This window comes from Lycium ferocissimum, chromosome 8 (assembly GCF_029784015.1).
Source record: "Lycium ferocissimum isolate CSIRO_LF1 chromosome 8, AGI_CSIRO_Lferr_CH_V1, whole genome shotgun sequence".
NCBI lineage: Eukaryota > Viridiplantae > Streptophyta > Magnoliopsida > Solanales > Solanaceae > Lycium > Lycium ferocissimum.
This window is the reverse complement of record NC_081349.1, coordinates 51,316,902-51,330,527: the sequence shown is the minus strand read 5'-3', so window position 1 is coordinate 51,330,527 and position 13,626 is coordinate 51,316,902. Positions and strand designations below refer to the sequence as shown.

Genomic DNA, 13,626 nt, shown 5'->3' with positions numbered 1-13,626 from the left:
TTTATTGCTTCCGCGTATCCGTTCCTGTATCACATGTCTCTAAGGTGCTTCTGTTCTAAGCTGTGAACATTAACAAAAGTAAGATAGTTAACACTGTTTCATCCAAAAAAAGGGTAGATAAATACTCCATATGATGGCTAGATCATGACGATGCACTTCAGGCAGTATATGTAATCTATCATAATTATAAATACCAAAACAAATTAAAGATTAAACTAAAGTAACAAGCTGTACTCATATTGATCCGCGTCAAAACGTATTCTGCTGCTCAAAATGGGTAGTAAAAGTTGATTTAAAGCGGGTCCTTTTTATAGAAGGTATGCACCCCCTCTAGCTATACCAAATCTACCTTGCAAGAATTTCCACATGCATTCCTTCTTACTTTTTTCCTTTTTTCCTTCGTAACCTCCAACTAAATTGAACAAATAATTACCTTGGGCTACATCTCATTTCCCCTTTTTCCCTCAATTTAATGTCTCACATAGGATGCAAATCAACAAATAGAACCACAACAACATGTGCGTCAAAGTATTGACATTGTTTATTGAGAAGAAACTATTGACATTGTTTTCGTACATGTAATAACTTTGTGCTCGTCTGCATTTGCTTGGTTATATTTGACTTAAACCAAATTTTCACAATGCCACAATAACTAGTTGATACCATGACGAAGTAGAGTTACTTGACAAGGCTTTTCATCTCACTTTGTGATACATAACCTAACAATAGCCTAGTTCTTTTTGAACTATTAATTAATATTATGAAAGATCAAACAGAATGTATAAAGATTCTATAAAATAGCCAACTTAGATATATTAGCTCTATCAAAAAACAAGATAAGAGAATTCATTATAGTAGGAATCTTCCTGTTTGAAATGACAAAGATTAAAGATGACAAAATTTTGCACTTTCATGTACTCTAGAGTAGACAGGACCCCAGTAAACAAAGCTTCACGCCCAATCTATTTCGTCTAGAACCCCGTGTTCACAGGTATGAGCAATCTACTCTCATGATCGTAGCAGCCAAATATTTCCTCAACTGCATTCTCCTCATTCAACCCATTTTTCCTGATGTCAATATTACTGCCAAAATGAAGGTAGATTCAGCCTATTAGCAACAAGCAAAACCTCCAAAACTATATCAGACCATAACCCTTATTCCATGATTCCTTTTTTCCTATTGAGTTTTACTTTAAAGAGGACTATCAATGAGGACCCTAATCAAATGATAATCATGGCAAGGGATATGCCTATATGTTAAAGCCGATAGGGCCATTCACTTCCCATGATTTTCACGTCCCTGGCGTTATTCTTACTCCGTCTAAAGGCACCACACATCCCCTTAAAACGCTGCTCAAAACAAGAGAAAAATTGTCCAACACCATTTAATTTTGAGTGTTGAACACACCAAACGTTACAACCAAATAATTGCTCTCACAAAAGTTACTTTTTCATGAAAATATGCAAAAAGTAAAAGGACAAACAAGATCTCCAAGCAGATGCGGTGTAAATGTGTCCTTTAACTATGCAACGACTTTTTTCCATATTTGACAAAAGAAACATTATTGAACAGCCCTTGTGCAAAAAATGTATAAAGTGGAACTCTTACAAGTCATTACTTACACAATTGCGTCCATCCAAGCTTCTACACCCTTCATTCCTGTTGTATCCTTGGTTCGTGTTGTAAAACGGGAGAAATTAGGCTCTCAAGGTAAATTGACGCCACATAAACAAGACCAGATCCAAACTTAGTAAACTTTGGACATCTGATTGATTCATCCTTCAGATTGTACAACAACAAATTTTCTCCAAACATGAGCAAAATTTTATCTTCAATTGAAATAAAAAAGGCTGGCTTAAGCACCATCGACGCAAGACTACGATGACACTTGACAGTAAACATCTTTGTCCAAGATTGTTTAACCCCATACTCCTTCATAACCCACACATCTATGTCAGTTCTCAGATGACTACTATTAGTTAACTCGGAAAGATTATTTCCCAACACTCCTAGCACCAAAACACCCTCTTCTTCTTCTTCTTCTTCTTCTTCTTCTTCTGGTTTCTCCACCTTTTCCCATTTCCCATCATCCAAATCAATCGAAATAATGTTCCAAAACTTATCCAAAACAGCACCAACAACATGATTAGCCCAATGAAGCTTCCCATTTACAAACTTACCCGAACCAAAGAATCCCACCTCATTCATAGGAGGATAATCGACGCTTCTCCAAGAATCATCCTTTAAACTATATATCTTGACCCCAATAAGACGCGAACAACCCAACACCTTATAATCATCATTTTGCTCATCATATCCAAAACCATATACAAAACGGTCATCATCCCTTAAATCAGTTCCAAAATCAGGCAATTTCTTGTACTCTCTAATCGACGGATTCCATAAAAACACATCTTTAGCCCCATCAGAAAGACAAACCAATCCATTAAATGAACCAACAACAACCCAAATAATCTTATCTTGGTTTTTCATAGGATAATACAAGTCAAATGCCTCCTCAGTAACAACAGACTCATCATAAACTAAAGAACTAAGAGAACAATCCTTCAAATTATACTTAGGTAAATGAAACTTCAACATAAGTCTATGGTGTTTGTAGTACTTGTTATTAGCAGATAAACTAAGATGAGTCTTGATAAATTTAGGACTAGAGAGTAAAGAAAGCCAAGATTTTGAAACAGACCTGAATTTCAAGAGGGATTTAACTGGTAGTCCAGAGGATTTCAAGAATGAGTTCTGGTTGAAGATTATGCATTGTAAAATTTGAATCTTGAATTGGTGTTGATGGAGAATGAGAACTGTTTATGGGTTTGCTCAGTTCATCTCCCACGATCTCCATTGCTATGCAGGAACAGTTTGTGGGTTACAACTTTTTTGGGGCACTTAATCGAAAAAAAAATAACCGGCGTTTATAACTTACATATAGTTTAGTGTTGTAAAATAAAACTGTGTACTAAAATAAAAAAGCAACAAAAAGGCACATAGAGAGAGAGAAAGCAAGAAGTAGTACTTTTCTATTTTTTTTTTTATGTCATTTTCAAAGCAAGAAGTAGTACTTTTCTATTTTTTTTGGATGTCATTTTCATTTACAGAGCATGGCTATTTATAGCCTAATGAAACTTAAAAAAGGGCGACCCCCTATTCAAACCAAAAGAGAGGAGTTGTTGCTACTATGAACATGGATCATCTCCCTGTTTTAACACATGTTATCCATATTTATTCACAACTTACCTCACTAATCTTTTATTTTCTCTCTGGATTTAGTTTGAGTTGTCAGTCTCGCAGTAGCTTGCATTCCTCTAGTCCGGCGAGAGGAGTTACAACATGGCATAAATTAAAATATAAATTAAAAATTCTACTGAAAAAAAAAAGTATACATATTTATTTGTAATACGCATTGTTTGCAGCTGTTACACCCCGTATCTTCAAAGAAGCACTTATCAAATTTGAAACGTAAGTACGTTGAGTTAGGATTAAGTAAAACCACTTTGGAATATGAGGAGCAAGCATTATTAAGTATACTTAATAAGTGAAGGATGTATATAAGGTATACCGGAAGGTTTTATAAGGAAATAAGTGGAAGAAATGAAGTAGTACGACTTTGGAGAGAGGATGGGTAATGTTTGTATGGAAATTTTGGTCCAAATTGGGGGATGAATATCTCTTAGCATATGAAGTGTTTTAAGGTAAAACAAAAGCCTAAAATGAAGTTCGTCAAGTCTAGTTTCCAACGCAATAAACTGCTCGTTGATTGGACATCGGAGTAGAGAATTATGGACGTTACAAGTTCAGCTGACAGAGCAGAAACGCGTGCTACAGTACTACTACAGTAACCGCCTTGCTACGGTACTACTACAGTAAATTGCTGCAGTGACCCGACCCTAATTTGACCCTATATAAAGGGTAAAACCCCGCTTTTTCCATCAGATTTTGCTAGAAAAATCTAGAAATTGAAGAGAGAGAGAGTGAGGGAAACAAGAAGTAAGCAATTTTCAAGTGACGGAGTATTAATCGAAGCTCGGATAAACGCATAGATGTGATTCTAGTATGGTTTTGCGGTGGATTCAAGGTGGATATTGAAGATATCGCGTTCTAACAAAATAAGGTATGAATCTCTCTTTATTAATATTACTTTTGGTTTATTTACGAAGATAGAGTGATGAAATGGTTGTATAATAAAGTTGTTGGTTGAGAAATGGGATAAACATCGCGTGGGGTGTTTTATGAAAAATTCTGCTATTGATGATGATGTTGTTGATGTTGGTGCTGTTGTAATTGTTGTTTTGTTGGTATTGTGATTTCTGCCAGACTTATAAACAGGGAGGTGTCTTTCTCGAATTTCTATAGATTATAAATGGATTTATTTGAAGGACTAAGACAAGCGTATAACGATGAGTCTAACGATTGTGTGAATCCTCTTAAATGTAGACTTGCGAGCTTGGACGAATAAGTGTAGATAATTGGAGGCTGAACAGGTATGTTAAGGCTCGTCTCTTTCTTTCAAAGGCATGATTCCGATGTTATGACTTCATAAATGTTTCCATATCTTCCTTTGTTTTCAAAAGTTAGAAGTCTATGACTCCAAGGCATGATTCCTTTCCTGATAACCCGTAAATGTTTTTCAAAATGTCCGTATTTTTCCAAAACAAAGGTTTATGATCTTGTAAGCTTTTATGACCACAACGACGGATATGTTTTTGTAATGACAACGATGATGTCAAAGATGAGACTATGCCTACGATGATTATGATGAGAATGGTTTCATGTTTGAAAGTCTCAAGTTGTGGATTCAATATGAATATGAGAATATTGAGCTATTTCTTGATCCTCAATTTTATTCCTTGATAATGACTCTATTTTCTAAAGACTTCAAAGTATATGAATTGACGCCTTATGAGATTTATGATCTTATTCTATGTTTTCTCTTGATGTTATTCTTCATTGATAGTCTCACCTTTTAATAATTGTTCCTTTAAGGTGAGATAAAGCGATGATGATTATTCCATAATATAATCGGAGGTTACCGACCTAACGTCACTCCGATAGAGACATAACTTTCCTTGGGCTCTCCTGCATGCTACTTATATGATATATGTATATGATATATATATATATATATATATATATATATATATATATATATATATATGGGGAATATGGGAAAAGGGCGAGAGCGTTATATACGCGTAACCACTCCGATCGGTTGGTATAATATGACATGATATCATCCGGACGCGGGATATATGTGGTTAAATGGATCAGAGCTGACGCCTTGGCAATATGATATGTTCTATTTTCTATATATATGAACAAGAAATGTTTTTCAAAAGAAAGCTAGCATGCATGGCATCCGCCCTAAGAGGCACTCATATGTACAGGTTACTCTTTTGTCTTACGATACGCTCTATATTTCCATTCTGTTATTATTCATACTTTACATCCTTTATATGTTACTACTCATGCCTTACATACTCGGTACATTACTCGTACTGACGTCCCTTCTTGTGGACGCTACGTTCATGCCCGCAGGATCAGGTAGCCAATCGGACGATCCATCGCAGTAGGACCTCCCTCGCGGCGCGACGCACGCTCCATTGATCCGGAGCTACAGCCCTTTTGGTATGCTATTCGGTTACGTAACCTTGTCCTGTCATTTCTACAGTTTGTACTCCATAGAGGTCTTTAGACAGTGATATGTAGTCGTGATATTACACAGCCTCGTCGGCGTGTATTTTGTTATACAGTATATATGTAGCGGCCAAATCGGCTTGCGCTGTTACTCTCAGTACTTATATGTATGCGTTGGCAACGTCTTAGTGAACATATCTGCTAAGTTATCACTTGAGCAAACTTGTTGAACATCTATTTCACCCTTCTTTTGAAGATCATGTGTAAAAAAGAATTTTGGTGAAATATGTTTTGTCCTGTCTCCTTTAATGTATCCTCCTCTTAATTGAGCTATACATGCAGCATTGTCTGCGTATAATGTTGTCTCCAATGAAAGGCCACACGTATCCTGAATATGTTGAGTTATTGATCTCAACCAAACACATTCTCGACTTGCTTCGTGAATGGCTATTATCTGTGCATGATTTGAAGAAGTAGAAACCATAGTTTGTTTTGTTGAACGCCATGATATAACCGTACCTCCACATGTAAATAAATAACCTGTATGGGATCAGACAAATATCATGCATCTGCATAACCAATTAGTTGTGAATTGGATTCATTTGAATAAAACAGTCCCATATCAATGGTCCCTCGGAGGTATCTGACTATATGCTTAATATCATTCCAGTGTATTCTTGTTGGGGAAGAACTAAATCTTGCTAATAAGCTTACAGAGAAAGCTATATCTGGCCAGAATTATTGGCCAGATACATTAATGCCCTAATTGCATTGAGATATGGTACTTCAGCACCAACAAGTTCTTCATCATTTTCATGAGGTCGAAATGGATCTTTATTGATATCAAGTGATCTCACAACCATTGGGGTACTCAATGGATGTGATTTATCTATATAAAATCTCTTTAAAATATTTTTAGTATATGTTGATTGATGGACAAATATTCCATTTGTAAAATGCTCAATTTGTAGACCAAGACAGGATTTCGTTTTTCCAATGTCTTTCATTTCAAATTCCTTTTTCAAACATTCTACTGCCTTTGGAAGCTCTTCAGGAGTTCCAATAATAGGCTGAAGTCATCGACAGACCCTCCACCTTATCCATGTATTCCATTTAGACCCTTCAACTGAGACCCTTACCATCTAAACCCTCCAACACCATTTTTATTGTGCCACTTGGACACAATTGATGAGGTAGCAAAATGTGTGCATTACACTGCACCAAAAGGGCGTGAGATGCCAATATTGTCCCTTTTTTTTTCCTTTTTTTTTCTCTCACTGCCTTGTCCACAAGACCTGAGCTTCTCCGGTGAGCTCACTGGAGCTCCGGCGACCACCAATTTTGAAAAAAAAAAAAACAGAAGAGAAAAATTGTTATAATAGCACACGAAATAATACCTTGCATTCAAATGCCATAAAAATGGCTGCCTAAACCTAAAAATTGAAGAGTAATGCCCTAAAATAAAATCAATCCAAATCATTGTTTCAAGGCAACCTAAAACTCAAGAATACAGTAAGAAAGCTCGAATAGCCAAAAATCTAAAAACAATTGAACTCCAAAAAGCATAAATTTGAGAACCAAAAACGAATTGTTTTTCAAAAACTTAAAATTGGAGAAATACCAAGCGGTCATTAATGGTGGTAGCATGGTGGGTCTGAACTTTTCAATGGCAACAATCAACAAACTTTTTGTTTCAATGGCCTGGTGGGTCTAAACTTTTTCGGTAAGAAGCCAGCTGGCGGGACGGGGGAAGAAGATAGGGCAGGGGTGGGTGGGGTGTAAGAAAAAGGTTTTTACTTTTTTATTCTCAAATAATTTTTTTATTAGTTAAATAAGTTTTATATTAGTTTCTTTTTCTTAATTCAAAATTTATTTATTATTTTGGGCCCACATGCCACATGTCATTGTTCTGTTTGTCCTTCAGCCACCTCATCCTCGTGTGAGTTACACACCCTTTATTTTTTTGACTGCATATTAATTTTGTGTCCAAGTGGCACAGTAAAAATGGTGTTGGAGGGTTCGAATGGTAGGGATCTCAGTTGGAGGGTCTAAATGGACACGGACAAGTTGGAGAGTCTGTCGATGACTTCAGCGTCCAATAATATTCAAGTCATCAACATATTCGGCTATTATAACAATTCTGATCCAGACCTTTTCATAAAGACACAAGGACAAGTTGGGTCATTTTTATAACCTTCTTTGAATAGGTATTCGATAAGTCGACTATACCACATGCGCCCTAATTGTTTTAATCCGTATAAAGATTTTTGAAGCTTTTTGAAGCTTTATTAAATAATTTTCCCGAGAATCTTTATATGCTTCAGGAATTTTGAATCTTTGATGGACTTTCATAAAAATATCATTGTCCAGTGAGCCATATAAATAGGGCGTGACAACATCCATCAAATGCATATCAAGTTTTTCATGAACTGCCAGATTTATAAGATATCTGAAGGTGATTGCATCCACCACAAGAGAATATGTCTCCATCTAATCAATGCTAGGTCTTTACGAAAATTCTTGTGCCACAAGTCATGTTTTATATCTTACGACTTCATTTTTCTCATTTCCTTTTCGCATAAAAACCCATTTGTACCCCACTGGCTTTACACCTTCAGGTGTTCGGATTATAGGTCCGAAAACTTCCTGTTTTTCAAGTGAATCTAATTCAACTTGAATTGCATCTTTCCATTTTGGCCGATCATTTTCTGTCTACATTCATCGACAAATTTTGGTTCAAGATCCTCATTTTGTTGCATTATTTTAGCAGCAATATTATAGGCAAAAACATTATCGACTATTATATCATTTCGGTTTCATATTTTTTCCTGAGGAGACATAACTTATTGAGATCTCTTCATTTTCATTATTTTCAGGTACCTGAATCTCTTCCGAGGTTCTATCAGTTGTTATGTCTCGTCACTCTTCTTAAGAAACCGCCTCCATATTATTATCATTTTGATTATTTGCTCCTTTTCTTTTTCGAGGATTTTTATCTTTGGACGCGATCGGTCTGCCACGTTTTAATTGTGGTTTATACTCATTTGCCTTAATTGATTGTCCTACGGGGACATCAACTCGAATTGGAGCATTAGCAGCTGGAATATGAGATTCAGTAATCCTTGATAGGTCAGTGAATGCATCTCGCGCTGATTTGCAATATTTTGCAAATAGATTATCTTTTGAACTTCAAGTTCACATTGTTTTGTACGAGGATCTAAATGAGATAATGACAATGCATTCTAATCTATCTCCTTTTTCAGCTACTTATTTTCTCCCCCATGCTGGGTATATTGATTCATCAAAATTTCAATCAGTAAAATCTTGTCATAAATAAATCTCCAGTCATAGGTTCCAAATATTTTATAATAGAAGGAGATTCATACCCAACATATATCCCCAACCTTCTTTGGGGACCTATCTTTGTGCGTTGTGGTGGAGCTATTAGTACATATACTGCACATCCAAATTTTCTGAGATGGGAAATATTCGGCTCCTGACCAAACTCCAATTGTAATGGGGAGACTTTATGATAACTTGTGGGCCTGATCCTCACAAGAGTTGCTGCATGCAAAATAGAGTGACCCCATACCGAAATGAGAAGTTTTGTTCTCATAAGCATTGGTCTAGCAATTAATTGGAGGCATTTGATTAATGATTCCGCTAGGCCATTTTGAGTATGAACATGAGCAACCGGATGCTCAACTATTATCCCAGTTGATATACAATAATCATTAAAAGCTTGGGATGTAAACTCACCAGCATTATAAAGGCGAATTGTCTTAATTGCATAATCTAGAAATTGTGCTCTTAATCTTATTATTTGAGCAAGTAATCTCGCAAATGTCAAATTGCGAGTTGATAACAAAAACGCATGTGACCATCTTATAGATGTATCTATTAAAACCATATAATATTTAAATGGTTCACATGGTAGGTGAATGGGCCCACATATATCACCCTGTATACGTTCCAGAAATGTAGGGGATTCAACCCCGACTTTAATTGTTGATGGTCTAGTAATTAATTTGCCTTCAGAACATGCAGCACAAGAGAATTCCTTGAATTGAAGAATCTTCTGGTTCTTCAAAGAGTGCCCATATGAATTCTCAATTATTTTGCGCATCATATTAGAACTGGGATGGCCCAACCGGTCATGTCAAAAAATAAAATCATTTGAATTAGTAAGCTTCTAGTTTACTATGGCATGCGTTTCAACCATCCAATACTTGTGTAATGTAAGCCGGAAGAAAGGGCGGGTAACTGTTCGAGCACATATTTCTTATCCGACATCATTGGAGTAATATAACGATATTCAAGCTTTTCATCATTTGTAGTCTCAATATGATAGCCATTTTGGCGAATGTCTTTGAAACTCAGTTAGTTTCTTTGAGACTTACTACAATAGAGTGCTTCATTAATTGCCAAATTTGTTCCCCGGGATAATAATAAATTATTTTTTCCGGAGCCTTCAATTAATCTTGTACTTCCAGATATTGTTAACATTGGCTTCTTTCATTACCAAATAAGAGAAGTATTTCTTATCTCTTAAAATAGTGTGCGTTGTAGCACTATCTATAAGACATAAATCATCGTAATTGATCTTGGGTCAACTGATGACTGGGGAATTTTCATATTCTTCATAAAATAAAAGGTACATTATAAGGAATGTGAAAACAAACAACTTTAAGAAACTGCACTAGAAATGTAGAAACTAGTAAAACATGATGTTTTAGGAAATACACTTAAGGAAAACAAACTAGTGACAAACATAAAAGTAAACAACAGTTTTTCTAATAGTACTATTCCTAGTTAAATGATCAGTTCTTCAGTCAATATCATCATAGAAGTCTCAAGCTTCTAAATAAGTAATATTTGAGAGGAATTTAAAATCATCATCTTTATAAGCAAGATTTGCCTCAATATCATCATGTTTGTTTGAGGGAGTTGCTTCATCATCATTATTTCGAAAGATCAGGTCTGCCTCCATGTTATTTTCTCTCCCTTTGAGGGAGGCCTGATAAAGCTTGACAAAATGATCGGGCGTACGACAAACACGTGCCCAATGACCTTTCATACCACATCGGTTGCACATATTAAATTTACCTCTTGACGGATTATTTTGAGGACCCTTATTGGTCTCTTGTTTATTCTCACCATGCTAACGATAATTATGACGTCTCTTTCCACGACCACGGCCACGACCACGATAATTATTTTGCCTTCTTTCAGGCTGATCATAAGCTGTTGCTGCATTCACTTCAGGGAATGGAGCAGACCCAGTGGGACGGAATTCATGATTTTTCATTAATAGAGTATTATTCTGCTCAGCCACAAGTAGGCATGAAATTAAATCAGCATACTTTTTGAACCCTTTTTCACGGTATTGCTGTTGTAGCTGCACATTTGAAGCATGAAAAGTGGTAAAAGTTTTCTCGAGTAAGTCCTCATTAGTGATAGTTTCTCCACACAATTTTAATATGGAACTTACTTGATGGATAGCAAAATTATATTCAGTTGCAGTTTTAAAATCTTGGAACCGAAGATGCATCCAGTCATAACAAGCTTTCGGTTATACCATCAGTTTTAGGTGTTCATATTGATCCTTCAAATTATTCCACAATTCAGTTGGATCTTTCACAGTTAAATATTCAGGTTTTAATCCTTCATGGAGATGATGACGAAGAAAATCATATCCTTGGCTTTATCGTGACTTGATACTTTATTTCCTTGTTTAATAGTATCCCTAAGACCTTTAGCGTCAATGTGAATTTCAGCATCGAAGACCCATGAGAAATAATTTTTTCCGATGATATCAAGTGCCACAAATTCAAGCTTTGATAAGTTCGACATAGTAGCTATCATAGAAAATAAACGAGTTAGTTAAATACTTTGGAGATATTAATTAGACTACATATATAGATTAATAAAACCATACCAATAGAGGAGTATATCTATAATTTTAGAGTGAACAGTTACTTTCCCCCAGCATCAAAAAGTGGGAACTATTCCTTGATAATTGTTGGTTAGGGACATCAAGATTTTAGCAGTGTTTCATAAGAAAATAATAGCAAGCTTAATCTTTAGAAAAGACCATGTCAACTTAGTTAATGAATAAAAAGAAATTGACCAATAGAACAGATGAAAGAAGACAGAATGAAAATTCAAAGCAATCACAAATTAAAAGATATGACTATGTTTATACTGTGTTACGAATAAGGAACACCATTTATCCATTAAAGCAAAATCTTGATTTGTGAAGAATAAATGGATATAACACATACCTTAATAAAATTTAATTTTGGAGGAACTTGATTAGAGCTTCATGCTGATAACGTGTTGTAAAATAAAATTGTATAGTAAAATTAAAAAGCAACAAAAAGGCGCAGAGAGAAAGAGAAAGCAAGGAGTAGTACTTTTCTACATTATTTTTGGATGTCATTTTCATTTACAGAGCATAGCTATTTATAGCCTAATGAAACTTGGGCTAGAGGAGTTGCTACAGTGATAGCCAACATGGCATCCACGTGTCATCCATATTTGTTCACAACAGCTAGGAGTTTAAGAAAGAAATAAAACTTTTAAAACTTAATAAGCCATAATATTTATGTGGCTGTGAACAGAGGCGGATCCAGGATTTAAATCTTGTGGGTTCAATCTTAAGATTTTTAGTCTTGAACCCTTTGTATTTTAAAAGTTATGGGTTCATATCTACTATATAGTACCATTTTAATAATTACTTACACATAAATTTATGCTCCGCGTTGAAAGTTAGGGGGTTCACTTGAACCCCAACTTAATAGGCTAGATATGCCCCTGGCCATTAATTATTTCATTAAGGGTAAAAGATGAAGTTTAAGTTAAATTATGTCTTGTATCATTCTTTTTTAGACAGATTAAAAAGGAAAATATATCACATAAATTGGAACAGAGGGAGTAGTTGGACAATCAAAAGGATATTTTCTTTGACCAGAATCATACTTTCTAAATTTTTTTGAATTGTTAATTATTGTGACTTATATTACTTTTTATATATGTAGTACCTAAATATGTAATTTTTTTTTTTAAAAAAAAAAAATTAAAGATTTTATGTCCAATTTCACACCGAACATTAATTTAATTTGACCCTCGTAATCTGAATCAAAACAATCATTTTGGAATGTAGGGAGTAATTTGCATATTTATTTAATTGGCTATACAATGCCAAAAAAATTAAGAATGAGTTTTGTATTTGGGCTATTAGATGCCAAAAGTTAAAACTTGGATTGTTTTGTGCGAATATTTTGGAAGAACTTGGACGGTTTTCCCTTCAAATGGAGTGGTCTTAAATTTTTCCCTTCAAAATCAAAATATATGTCTAGCGGTGATAAGTTCTTTAAGGGTGTGAGCATAATTTATGGGATATTATGATGCAAAAAATAAATTTATGTCCTGCGAAAAAACTATATGCCTTGATGGCCAAAAATTAAAGACCATCACAAAATAGGGCTGAAAAGTGCAAATGACCCAATATTTTGCCCTCATTGTATTCCCACGTCAATTTTCCAAAGACAAAAATTAGGGATAATTTCAGAGACCTCCCCTAAGGTTTTGCTCTATCACACTGACTTCCCTCGTAGTTTACAATATTACGCTTACTTCTCTTATTTTGACTTATTGTGACAATTCTTTTTATCTATATGTTACTAATATAAAAAATTAAAATATGACAATTTTACCCTTACTAATATAATCAACCAGTCATTAGCTTAAAAAATAAAATCTTTACAGAGTTAAATGTATAAATTAATACAATTATAAGGTTAAGTTATATATTACTAATGTATCAAAAGGCTACTTGTAACTCTGAAGGCTTTTGCAATTCATTTTATCAACTGCACATCTCCTTCGAATTTCAATAAAGCAAATTAAAAGTGTAGAACTAATATTACCAAAATACCTACACATTGTCTACTGTAATCATCCCAGGGCAATTA

The 13,626-nt window shown here is 34.9% G+C and overlaps 1 long non-coding RNA gene across 1 annotated transcript; it reads right to left on the bottom strand.

Annotated features, from left to right (window-relative positions):
* Window positions 1-798: 798 nt before the first annotated feature.
* LOC132068719 (uncharacterized) lies at window positions 799-2,838 on the bottom strand. Its single transcript, XR_009417490.1, has 2 exons — window positions 2,706-2,838; window positions 799-1,083 (listed from the first exon to the last, which is right to left on the bottom strand). It is a non-coding gene; the product is annotated as an uncharacterized LOC132068719 (long non-coding RNA).
* Window positions 2,839-13,626: the final 10,788 nt, after the last annotated feature.